Genomic DNA, 13934 nt, shown 5'->3' with positions numbered 1-13934 from the left:
GCCTGTACAGGTATTTTCAATATCTTAGATTTAGCCGAGATAAATGCCTGGATTTTATACAAAGAAACGACGGGTGAAGGAATATCGAGGCAAGAATTTTTATTTCAATTGGCAGAAGAGCTTGGGACCGAATATCAGAAGGAGAGATAGCTAAGCCCATAATGTTCATTAGAAACAATAACAAATACAGCTATAAATTCAACTGGATGAAAAGCTTGTCAAATAAGATATTGTAAAGTCAATAAGACTAACAAAATTTGTATAAAATGTAAAAAATACGTATGCAGAAAATGTGCGATAGAAAATACTGTAACTTGTAAAAAATGTGCTGAAAATGCATGAATGTAAATAAAATTTTTTTAAATAGAAAAGAAAATATTTTGTTTACTATCCAATTGACTAAAATCTCTTTCTATATTAAGATAAATATTTTTTTTTGAAGCGGTCACTTGACCGCTCATAGTAGGATTAGGTATACATGAAATGCCGGTAGGTTTAGTGTTAAGTGGACTCCTAAAGAGGGAATCATAACAAAATAGCGCTGGGAGAACAATCACATAGATAATGTGGAAACGAATTAGTATTATGATCTTTATTAAAAATAATATATAATATATATACCCTCTAATTATTCACTTTGAAAAAATAATCGACAAATGTATCTACTTTTTATGCATTTGTCATCGAACAAAATTGTGCTACTGCTATATCTTATCTAGCACAGCCAAAAGTGGAGAAAATAAATATAAGAGATGGGATAGTAAAAGCTTACTAAATTATCATATAAAGAAAAAAGAATAAATTAATTCATTATTTTCCTTTACATTGATAAAATAAAACAAAATCATTGGAATCAACTAGCCTTGAATACCTACGATTCGTGAATTACGAATCCAGATACTTGCAAATGTGCTATAAACTGTTTGCAGAAGCTCCAGTGTTTTAATGTATAAAGTCGTATTTTCTTATTTTTGCCATAGAATCATTTGCCCAAAGCTCATTAAAATGACCGAGTAAGTTACTTCTCCGTGCAAGCGTCGAGAAACGCATTTCTTTGCGTTTGGAAATATTCAGAAAATCTGAGCATCAGCTATTTACGCACACAAAGAAGTAGGCAATCGCTATTTCACAAACATAGAACATATGCCATACAACTCTGTGTAATATTAAAATCAATACTGGAGGTTCTCTTTCGTCCCAAATTTCAAAGAGCTTCACATTACAAAAGTATTTCTTCGCAAAAAATGTCGGAAACAGCATTTACGTTATCGATGAGAATAATAGGAATTCTTAACCAATTCTAATTAGCGAGATCTCATTTTAAAGAAGAAGGTTCAATCTAGGACATACTTTTTCGAATTTTTGAAAAAGCTTTTTATTTTTATATAAACTATCCTACATAAAAAATACCATTATTTAACACGATTTTTTTCAAAGAATATAAAGCGTTTCCAAAACTTTGATGAAGATGTGTCCTAGTCGAAATCTTCGTATTTAAAATGAGGCTTTGATCGTCAAAATCGGTCGAGAATTACGTCTGTTCTCATTGATGACGTAAATCATTATAAAACCAGAGCTAATGAATAGCCTTAACGTGCTTCGATGTGCGATTTGCTCCTGTAGCAAAACATACGAATTCAAAGAACAATTTTTAAAGAGACTAATTATTGAAGATGAAACGTGGATTCTCTACGAGAATATTAACGTAAGAATATTAAAGAATATTAATAACGATTAGTAACGCTCGTTAATCGTAAAATAATTTAATTTAATATTTCAATACGGTTAAATTTTGAACATGGAGTGGTTGATTGCTTACAATGACTTCACTGTTATCAAAATAACTTTCTTTTAGGTCTGACACGTAAACATCGAAGATCTATCTTTCTGAACGTCTAAAATTAAAACATTAATACTTTCGCGAATTTTGTAGTTATTTAAAGAATATATAATATGGATGGAGTACAGTATATTAATATTTAATCGATGACGCATTTTTTTAAACAATTTATAGCTCTTAACTCAATACGAAAAACTTAAAATAATCTTAATTTAAATTGTCAATACTTGAAAATTTTTATTTTCGCAATAATTGACGAGTTGGAATGTAAGCAAAATTGATTGCCCTTGAGGCTTGCTGGGTCAGCTTCCTTTTGAATTTCGACAATTAAACATCGAAACTTTTTTCTTATAACATTTTTAAATAAAAATTAATCGAATATTTAATCAATTTTGTTGGTCAAAAAAAAAGTCTCGATAAAGTCATTGCTTTTGAATGAAAAAAATCGAGAAAAGTCATTACTTTTGATGGAGACAAGTCAAGTAAAGTTGTTGATAAAAAACGAAGAAACTTGTATAATCACAGAATCGTAGGCCCTAAAATAAATTAATCAATTTTTAGCACATGATTTTCAGCAATTAATATAATGATATTTGTCTCCTTCCTTATGCAGTCTCGATTTTTTTTCAGCGTTGCGTCTGGGTTGCGATAGATTTATTCGTTTTCCTTCAAATTTTAGAATAAGTTAAACGGTTTTAATCCTTTAGTCTGGTAATTATCGAATACTCTACAACAGTGGTTTTTTCTTCTTCCCTTTGGAGCATCGTGCGACCACTACCGAAGGAGAACATCATCGAGGGGTTTAGATTTTTATAAAGGTGTTTAAAGTTTTCTATCTGAAATATAAAAGGACTTCTTTTATAGTACAAGAGACGGAGAAAGAGAGCGAAAGAATGAATGTGGAAAATGGAGATTGGACAAGAGAGAGAGAGAGAGAGAGAGAGAGAGAGAGTTTCTCAATCATTACTATAAAAATTATTATAGGCCTCGATCTTTACGAGCGAACGGACAAACAGCTGAAATTCTCACTTTTTCATTTTTTCTTTTATTCATTTTCGAATTTTTACAAATCATTCAACGTATTATAGCGTACACGTATAGTGATCTATTAATATTGTTATTATCATTATCGTCAATATTATTATTATTAATAACCTTTTTTAAAAACGCGTAAATAAATAGTGTTTTAATATGCACGAATTTTTTTTTCAATCCGTACCGTACATATTACATCAAGCCTTCATTTCAAGAGCAAAAGGATATTATTTTACGTGGAAAAGTTATAATTTCCCTTCGATATTTTTTTTCTGTTATCTTCTATATCAATCTCGTGCTCAACGAATTTTCCCTATATCGTCTTCGTACAAAGAAAGAATCTAAATTTTGCTGTGGCAGACACTTTGGTTTCTACAATTGGTGAGTGCACACGCTCATCCTCACGCTACACCACTTTATATATGTTTTATTGCATTTGGAATATTTTTTTTTTGTGTTTTTCTTTTTCTCTCAAGAAAAGTGATTGAACTTTATCCGCTAATGTATATTCGCTTCCTGTCGGAAATAGATCACGTTTAATTTATTATATTCTTTTCTTGTTCTTCAACGTTGAATGTTTCGCGTCAATGTGGAATGTGCTTGTGACACGTGGCGCATAAGATTGTGTAGAAGAAATATTTTTATTCAAGAAGTATTCTTGTTTACGAGAAGTAATTGTCGCCTTTCGTTGATAGATCGAATCGTTTTAAGCTAATGATCGTATCAATATGCACTATGATGTAAAGAGAGTCGACTCAAGAAAATTAATTTCGGTGCAATCCGTCTTATAAATAGATCATGATATTGGCGTATTGATCTTATAAGAAAATAAAATTATATTATGATTAATTCATCGAACTTAAAAATTTTTAGAAGAATGAACAGCTTTCACTAGCATTGATCATGATCCTTTCCATTTCTTTTTCTATTTTTATTAATTTTCTTTTTTCTTACGGAGAATTGGAAAATTTTCTAAAAGCTTTATAACAATCGATTTTACATTATCGTAATAATTATCGAAGTTTGTAAAATTTATTTTAATCATGCTTTAACGTAATGCGATTTAATAGATCATTATTACTTTATTGTTCATTCAAGTCGAGTCATGTATGAGTCCGTTCGTTTTGTGAAGCAGTAATCAACCGGTTATACGAAAATGAACTTTATGAGCAATACCACTCGCGTGATTTACTGCTCATTTTCCTGTAATGATCGATTTTATGGAATGGAATTATGTAACTGTGTGTAATGCATGAAAAAAAGTTCTCTCTCTCTTCTTGTTCATAACAATTTTACCTGATTTCGTCGATGACAAAAACGAAAAAGTAAAAAATCGAGTCGACACTATTACGTGACAAATATTAATAGATTCTCAAAATCGCAATGTGCTATCTGTTTGTATTATCTTTTTCTGTGAATTTTTTTCTTTCTTTTATTATTATTGTTTCCTTCTATTTTTACAAAAGTTAAGTTATTATATATATATATATATATATATATAATATCTCGAATAGATAAGGTGGAGATGATAAACCAAAATAAGTTTCTCTGTAAACAAAGTGATAAATCTTTATTTGTTAATTAATGCTTCATTGCTAATTAGTCTTACCTGTGAACAAAGAAACGACAATTTACGTTTATTATTCACACTGTTAAATTTTATTTAATATATATTAAAAATTTTTTTATAGCTCTCGTGTTACTTTTCTCTTCTACGATATATTTCATACCCGTTTCTCTTCCAAACCGTAACGGCTCGATTTGTAGGTCATAAAAGAATTTGTAAATAACAAAGGACAATGGAAGAGCGGGCTATGAGACGTGCGGCAAATCTACCTGAAGAAAGTATACTTTCTTTACACATATATATATATATATATATATATATATATATATATATATATACACACATAGAATAAGAGAGATAGCCAGATAAGTTTTCCTTTGAGAGAGAGAGAATGAGAAGATGAGATAAAATGGTAATAAAGGTACAAACAGTATACGAAGAGTGAGGTGATGATAGAAAGAGAAAGAGAGTTATTCTACAAAAGAAGTGTATTAGTGTCTTGATCATCTTAGGTGATGCACTAACTCTTTTACGCAATAATTATTCATTAAATAAGAGGCGAACAATAAATTGAATTCGCTAATAACTATTGTTTGTTTTATATGTAAATACAGATAACCGTAATAACAGTATAACACAAATATTCCATTCCATAAAAATGACACGTTATATAAATTTCGTTACGCAAGGCTCAAATCTAATAGAACAGACGAAGTTAATTAACAAAATTTTTTTTACATTATTTATAAATCTTTTTATATGATATAAAAAGCCACTGACATGACTAATAGGTATAATTTCTGTCTTATCTATGTAATCCATATAAGTGAACATACAAGAGAAATTTTAATTTCATGCACATAACGCATAAATATTTTCAACAAAATAAAATGAAATAAGTGAAAAGATAAAAATCTAACAATTTCAATACCGTGTTATATCGTTATAATGGGATTACCTGTAAAGTTTATGTGACTATAAAAAAGAAGTTAAATAAAACTTTATACGAACAAACATCGACTCTAAGATTGTTTTGCATCTATTAAATACACGTGTTGCACAAAATTAATTGAAATTGTAAACCGTAAACAAATTTAAATAAACGTAAAAATACAGTCAGCTTCACGATTCTTCTTTTACTTTAATGAAACAAAAATCGACTCATCCATGGCTGTACGGACAACTGTACAATAAGATCTGATATAAAGTGAAAGCAATATTACTAGTATCATTATTATAATAAAGAAAACTCCTTGAAAGTATACGTATACTAAGTAAATGAAAAGAGGTTACTTGAACTTTTATTAATAAAAACTAAATGAAATAAAATAAAAGAGCACGAAATAAAAAGGAATTGATAATTGCGGTTTATTTAATAATGATAATTATCCTAAAATAAAATAAAATAAAATTTTCGATGAATGATCATCAAGAAAATAATATTATTTATGTACCTCTATTTGTAGTGTATTTGTATTGTACCTTGATCATATTACTGGATAGTGAGAGAGAAGTCACCTTCCCTAATTGTCTATCATGCGAAAACGAAACAACTTTCCTAAAATATACCAAGCAAAATAGAAATTACCTAAAGTGGAATTACTCATAGTCATACTCGTCAATAACTAATTGAAAATATTACAAACAGTAATTTGTGCTGATTCGGGCCTTTCATCCTCGGCATGATTGAGTATTTGAGGGATTTTATATTCGTTCGTTTTCTGCTACATCAAGTTCTACGTTAGCTCCAAAACATTTGTCCGCGAAATAAGTCAAAATTGAACAGCTATGATCCATAGGAAGTCAAAAACAATGTAGTTCGATATATAATTAATTTGAAAATAAAGTAGCTCATCGTCATTGATAAGACACAATCGTAATGGGGATCAGTAAAAAGACAAACAAATTTTTATTAAATTTATATTAATAAAAAAATTGTGAAATCATTAAGTATGAAATTAAAAAATTTACTTACCGATATGCTTTTATAGAAGAAAACGTATTTATTTTTCGATCATCTTCATTGACGCACTCACTCTACTACGCGAATAATGTGACAATATAAAAAGAAAAATAATTTTAAACTTTATAGGAACAAATCCTAACTCTATGACTGACTGCTTTGCTCGCAGTCGATTTAAGTGCATACGATACTAAAACTTAAATCGCTAAACGTGGACGAAATTAAAGTAACGAACGAAGGATTCTTCTAATTCATGATTGTTATATTATTTAAACGGTACAACACTCGATTTATTATCACCCGCATTGTTTATCTGAAAAAAGAAAGAAAAACAAAGTTATCATGTATGATCTTTATAATGAAAGTGTTTTTTGAATTATGAAGGTAATGTTTGAAAAAGAAACTTACTTATAGTAGACTTTGTTGATCTTTTGCACGATGAGCATCCTCCCCCGGATCATGAAGAATATGTATTATTAGCATAAACTCTACATCGCTTATTTATATTGAATCTAATTTTATTTAATCAGATTATTTCGAGATATAAAAATAAATCAAACGTATTACGAATAAACACTGTTTCATATATTATATACACAAGTATAAATATAAGTATATATGAATATTTAATGTAATACAAGATATCGATCGATCAAAATTATTAACACAAAATTATTGATTAGGAGGTAGTGTAAAAGTATCAATGTCAGAGAAAAATATCAATGTTATGAAAATAAAGCTAGAAAATAGAATACGTATAAGTACGTGCCGACTTGCGAAAGTGGTCCCGTAAAAATCACGCTGTTATCGATAGATATATTGGAAGTGAGTATACGTTAGAAAAAGTCTACTAATTATCTGTAATTATGCGAAACGACGAAACACCATGTAAACTCGTTATAACGTCCAAGATGGCGAAGAGACCACTAATAGGGAACTGAAATTACTCCTATAGTTCGATTACATCACATTACTGTGGATACAACGCGAGTCAATGCAAATATTATTATATTTATTTAGTTAAAAACAATAAAAATATATAATAAAAATATGTGAAAGTATCAAATGTAATTAATTCGAATTTTAAATGTAAACAAAAATTTTCTTTTCTAATTAAATTTTAATATAAATATAAAAATATAAAATAGACTCACACATGAGTAAATGCGTATGCAGAACATCCGTATGCTTTCTATATTACGCGCGAAATAATGAATAATTAATAAATCGAATAATTGGAATGATTTATCTATTTCTCTACTTATGCACATCGTTTCTACAAGAAGAATAATACTTTATCGAATTTTTATTTATAAATATTGAATAATAGGTCATTTACAATTATAGTAATGTATATCATAATTTGGTAATAATTGAATGGGAAATGTTCGACTTTCGAAAAGGAAAAAATATATATACACAAACACCCACACACATACAAATATCTAAACGTAAAAGGTTCAAAATTAATACTTTCGTTGTAACAACTTCGAGAATAGACGATATTCGTATGGAAAATAATTATATGCATTAACATTTTCCTTACAAATTTTGTCTTCATGTTTAGGAGCTTTATTTCTACAGGTATCAAATTGAATTGATTAATTTTCTCATTTAATTTGGACTAACAAGGTATCCGTTTAGACAGTTTTTAAATTCCTGTATCATATTTTTAATGTTTCGATATTTTAATATAATAGATCAAAAAATTAGAAGCTTTGTGAGGTCCATTGCACAGATGATAAACTGAGAGACGATCCAACTAGTCTCCTTCCTAACGGTGAATTAATCAGTTTGTATAACTATGTGGTACTTTGTTGCAACCGAGTTTCGTCGTCTCGTTAATTATAGGTAATTAGAAAATTTTTTCTAACCCTTACTTTACACTCTACAAGCCATATAACAATGTCTTTTACAAATGCAAACATGATGAAATAGTGGCGCTGTTGTCAATAAACGTCTAAGGTTAAGTTAGCTTTACAGTATATTTAATGCTTATTTAAAAAATAGATTGATAGATGCGTTTAATTCTATAATTTTTTCAAGTGTTATGCTTTCATTGTGTATAACAAAAATGTTGAGTTAATACCAATTTACAGAAAAGCATTTGCATAATCATACTATCTACTATGTAATTTTATGATATACATTTTACTCATAATGTGTTTGTTGGGAATTATTCGATATCAACAACACACTATTTTTCTATTAACTGCAAGGTAATTGTTCTTTTTTAAATTATTATAAATAACTTTAGTAAAAAAATTGTATTTGACGTTACAATATATTTTCTTTTCTACCAGTCATTTTCTTTGTATATTATTGCTAATATTGATCATCATTAAAGATAATAAGTTTAAAAATCGTAGGTCGTTTTTTTTTTCAGGGAATCGTTTCTAACTATTCCATCCAAAGGAAAGAGTAATATCGTCGTTCAATTTAAAAGAGATTTCAACGCCACGTTTAGGTTATCTATTAAACAGGAATACAAGAAGCAAAAGATTCTATCAAATATTTACAAAGTTGATTGAAGGATATTATGAATAGGTCCAGTTAATATATTGAAGGTAAATATGAAAGAAGCATATTAAATGCGAAGCAAATAAACGAAGTAATAAGACAACAAAAAATAGTGATAGGCCGTAATCGCAGTGAAAAGACATTTTGAAATATTTATATCCACAGTTATTGATTTCTTTGTCAGTATGTATGAAAACATTGATAAGAAGTATTTATAGCTGTAGGTTGATTTACCCTTCAAGCTACTTGAGACGTAAAATTTGCTCGTATTAAAGTAAATCAATTTTACTTTAATAAAATTTTCTTTCTTTAACTGTGTATACAAATGATGTGGCAAAAAATACTCTTACTGGATCATAGGAACAAATATAGATATAAAATTTATTTATCGACCGACAGATATTTACCTAAGTTTATTATGTAACATAAACTTAGTTAATTGTGTGAGGAGACTGTTTTACAGAATCCATGCCATCGTTTCTATCACCTGTGCATAGATCCATCACTACATATTGTCATGTCACTACATTCATTATATTATTTATTTGTAGAGTACTCTGATTATAGCAATGTTAAATATTTGGATCCCAAAAAGGCACGATAATACATAAATGTATTGACAAAAATAGTATAAAGTAAAGGAAATGTTTCTACAAGGAATATTTTGGGAATGCTTCTGTGACCATCATTTGTGTTGGAACTCATATATATTGCACAAGTATGTACATATTATATATTTCTAATAGAGATAGAGGATAATTTCTTCTTTATGCTCTTGAATCATAACCAAATTTAAATGTTGCAGACATTTTTTACTTTTTCTTATATTCACGCACTTTCTTATATTATAAAAAGAGTGGCAATGAAATCAAAATATATTCAAATCTATCATTGCGCATTGTGGTACACTCTTCGAGAAACAGAAGTACTTTTTAAAGTAGTTGAATATGCATCTGACTTATGAAAATTTAGCATTTGGTATTGGTTTTTTCTATCACGTACAAATTTATTTTGAAATGATATTTTGCTTTGTACATTGTACTTTGTTGGTCATTTCATGTCCATCGGGCAATTGACATCCGGCAATCTTTTGATACCATCTTAAATAGTTCAAAGATTCTCTCTTTAGTATTTTATTATTCTTACTTACAAAATTTTATATAAATTGTTTATAATTGTATGTGAATTTTATCTTATAGTACTTAAATATGCTACCATTGCCAATGATGGGAGGAGGAAAGACAATAATACATTAGGAAGACTCTTGAAAGAACTGAAGAAAGTATTATCCACAGTCAAGGACGTGAATTATATAGAAAACGAATTAAAAGAGAAAATCCAAAACGATAAAGGATCGGTAATTGTATAAACTCGTAACAAGTAAGAGATAGATGTCAAAAAATAAAATAGATTAAGTAAACTATCTGGAAATATAACATTTTAGAGGAATAATCTTAACAGCAAAATCATGGAGAAAGAACAATGAGTTAAAGGATCATTCACAAGAGATTTTTCATCAGAGGTAGCTCCTCATTTTGTGTTGCTAAAAAAATAGAAAATTTTCAATATTTAGAAGATCATATTATCGAACATGAATTGCACAAGTAAAAATTAATGCGCAAAAATTACATGAGCATAATGTAATCATCTGATGCATAATACTTTGAAAATGAGGTAGAAGAATACTGTGAATTTCACAGTCATTTTGACAAGACGTTGAAAAGGAACCACCTGAGGAAAACAAAATATGGAAATGGAATAAAGGATTCAGATCCAGAATAATCTGGATTTAGACCATCGAAGAAAAGAGCCTTCAACAATACGGAATAAGCAACAAGGATGTTACACAAACGCGAGCCTCTTGTGAAAGTCAAATTTAGCAGCAACAAATGATACGTCAGTTTACAGACTGCAACAGAGTATTCTAAGATATACACATCAATGAAGAAGTAGGAAGTAACGTTTTATATCAAAAGTCGAGCTCGGAATTGCGACAAATAGAAACGATCGACTAATAAATAAAAAAATCTTCAAAATGCAATAAAACATGTACACAGATAAATGATACAGAGATGAAAAAAAACGTGAGCATTTGTATTCACCAATTGTACTAACAAAACCAACGTACATGCCATAGTAAAATTTGGATTCTCTCTTTGCACGAAGACGAGATAGAGAAAATTCATTGAACACGAGATTAATATAGAAAATGATAGAAAAACGTCGAAAGGAAATTATTACTTTTCTCACGGGAGGTAATGATCTTTTTGAGGGCTATAATAATTTTTTTTAGTAATGATCGACAAAATGTAATGAAGAAGGAAACGAACGGTGTGTCGTAATGAATAATCGACATACGTTATCTGTTAATAGAGAAGGCGTCCTCTACGCAACCATACTGTTTGATGTCTGGCACCCAACTGCACTCCGTTCATTAACGAGTGGTCAATCGGATTGGAAACTGCACGGCGCGATGCGCCGATGCCACCAATATTTTATCTCTATGTTTCTTCCCCCATAGCGGAGGCAATAGTGTTATACTTTGTATGCACCGTACTTTAGCTTCAACTACGGGATGCAGGAAAAACGGATAGAAGGCCAGGTAGCATCCTTCGTTGTTCCTGACTTAGACCCTTCTTCTTGATTTATTTCTCTCTCTCTCTCTCTCTCTCTCTCTCTCTCTCTCTCTCTCTCTCTCTCTCTCTCTCTCTCTCTCTCTCTCTCTCTCTCTCTCTCTCTCTCTCTCTCTCTCTCTCTCTCTCTCTCTCTCTCTCTCTCTCTCTCTCTCTCTCTCTCTCTCTCTCTCTCTCTCTCTCTCTCTCTCTCTCTCTCTCTTTCTATAAAAGTACTATAAAAGAAGTCCTTCTACATTTCAGATATAAAAACTTTACACACCCGTATAAAAATCTAAATCCCTCGATGATGAGATCCTCTTTCGGTAATAGAACGGTCCCACGATGCAGTGATGACAAAAAGAAGAGTAAAACTATTACTATAAAGTATACGATAATTATCGAATTAAAGAACTAAAACTGTTTAACTTACTTTAAAACGTGAAAGAAAAGTGATAAATCTAATGCAACTCAGACTTAACCCTGACAAAAAATCGAGATTGTATAGGGACAACAAGAACGAGTATCAATTTATAATACTAATTGCTGAAAATCAATCATTAAGTACTAAAAATTGATTAATTTATTTCAAGGCCTACGATTTTGTGATTTTACAAATCTCTTCATCTTTTATCAATGACTCTATTTGACTTTTTTCTTCCGAAAGTATCAACTTTTCTAGACTTTTTTCATTCAAAATCAATGACTTCATCAAGACTTTTCTTTTACCAACAAAATTGATTAAATATCTGATTAATTTTTATTTAATAATATAATAAAAAAGAGACTTTCGATGCTTAATTGTCGAAATTCCAAAAGAAGCTGACCCGGCAAGCGTTTAAGGCAATCAAGAGTCCGTTTTCGTTAACATAACAAGTAGCCAACGATCGCGAGTTTCAAATTTTGAAATATTAGAAGTTTAAATAGATTTTATTTTATGTTTATCGCCTGTTACAAACTTTGTAATGTTTAATCGATGTATATTATTGTTTATGCTGAATTCGATCATGCTAGTCTTCTTTTGTTTTACCAAACAATTTAATTATTTGCCATATTCAAAAAAGAAAAAAGTAATTTGTAAGTCAGTAAAATGGATCGGTTTTTCACAATCTATATATGAAAATATATCTCTGGCCAGATTACAAATAAATTATAGGATTATTCATACCTGTGGAACGAACATATTATATACATTGTAATGTGAAAGAAATATCAATGCTTTTCAATAGAAATATTTACACAAACGTATTCAACTGATAAATCAAAGGTAGATATATACATGGATACGTGTGAGATAGAAGGTTCTAACTACTTAGTCGTATGTATGTGTTTGTATGAAATAATCCGATCGACAGTTAGACAAGGGATGGAAAGTTGTAAAATTAATTAGTTGTGTACATAAAATCAGTTCATTAATAGTTGAGCAAAAAGAAGGAAAGCTTAGCGTTAGTCAGCTGTGTATGTGTGCGCGTGTGTATGTGTTGTGAGACAAAATAGTCGACAGTCGAATACAACATGATCTGAATATAGCATCGTTAACTTTCATAATTCAAAGTGTGCTTTTCATTATACGATCCAATCAACGAGATTATTGAAAATATGAATAATTTAATCATTGACGTAACCCAGGTGTAATGTTACATTCGTAAACGTTTCTTTTATATGCTACTCGATATATGTATATATATATATATATAAAATAACATTAATATTTAATAACCATCTTCGAATTTATTATTTTTCAATGATAATGAATTTAATAATTATTACAATAATATTAATTAAAAACTTTTATTTATATATTATTGTCAAGTTAAATCAATTAATCATAATAGAACATGAATAAACAAATTATTATTCTTTTTTTGTAATTATAATATTGATTTGTACGCAGATAGGTATCAACTGGAACAATAGAGATCAAGATTCTCGATCTTTTTTTTCGCGAAATGAATTTTTTTTTATCGTGGCAAATCAAAGTAATGGAATGTTTAATATAACTTTTCTGTTATCTTCATTCTATCCAAATTGTCTAGCAAATTTCATTTATTCTTTTATCGAATATCATCATTTTAAAAATCTTTATCTTTATCTTATATCGTAAATTCACTCATTATAAAATAAATATTTTCGAAAAGAAATTCATATAAAAGAATTGTCAAAACAAATTGAAATTTTTTAAATCTTAGCATATTTTCTCTCTCTCTCTCTCTCTCTTTTTTTTTTCTCGAATATCGTTGTACTAAATATCAATATCTCGATATTACATCAATCATTATAAAATTCATTAGAAAATCAACCAATTATATTATTTTGCTTGGAAAGAAATTTGTATAAGAGAAGAATAAAATAAAGAAAGAGAAAGAATAAATAAATAGTAAAATAAATATTTAAATC

The 13934-nt window shown here is 29.1% G+C and overlaps 2 long non-coding RNA genes across 5 annotated transcripts in view; one reads left to right on the top strand and one right to left on the bottom strand.

Annotated features, from left to right (window-relative positions):
* The window catches only part of LOC124957517, a 45244-nt gene extending 37918 nt beyond the window's left edge, over positions 1-7326 (bottom strand). For both annotated transcript variants that reach the window (XR_007103636.1, XR_007103637.1), the window contains exons 1-2: positions 6814-7326; positions 6418-6718 (exon numbers count right to left, since the gene is read on the bottom strand). This is a non-coding gene — a long non-coding RNA (uncharacterized LOC124957517). The remainder of the gene's footprint in view (positions 1-6417; positions 6719-6813) is intronic.
* Positions 7327-8522: 1196 nt separating this feature from the next.
* On the top strand, positions 8523-13253 carry LOC124957519. 3 transcript variants are annotated; one of them, XR_007103640.1, is made up of 7 exons: positions 8523-8624; positions 8792-8972; positions 9477-9643; positions 10125-10282; positions 10370-11180; positions 11299-11527; positions 11802-13253. It is a non-coding gene; the product is annotated as an uncharacterized LOC124957519 (long non-coding RNA). The 3 variants fall into 3 exon arrangements; XR_007103641.1 differs by having other exon boundaries at positions 10125-10305; positions 10387-11180; XR_007103642.1 differs by having other exon boundaries at positions 10125-10305.
* The last annotated feature ends 681 nt before the right edge of the window (positions 13254-13934 follow it).

The sequence above is a fragment of the Vespa velutina genome, unplaced genomic scaffold (genome assembly GCF_912470025.1).
Source record: "Vespa velutina unplaced genomic scaffold, iVesVel2.1, whole genome shotgun sequence".
NCBI classification, from domain to species: domain Eukaryota; kingdom Metazoa; phylum Arthropoda; class Insecta; order Hymenoptera; family Vespidae; genus Vespa; species Vespa velutina.
The sequence above is the reverse complement of the archived record's forward strand: the minus strand, read 5'-3'. Positions and strand labels throughout refer to the sequence as shown.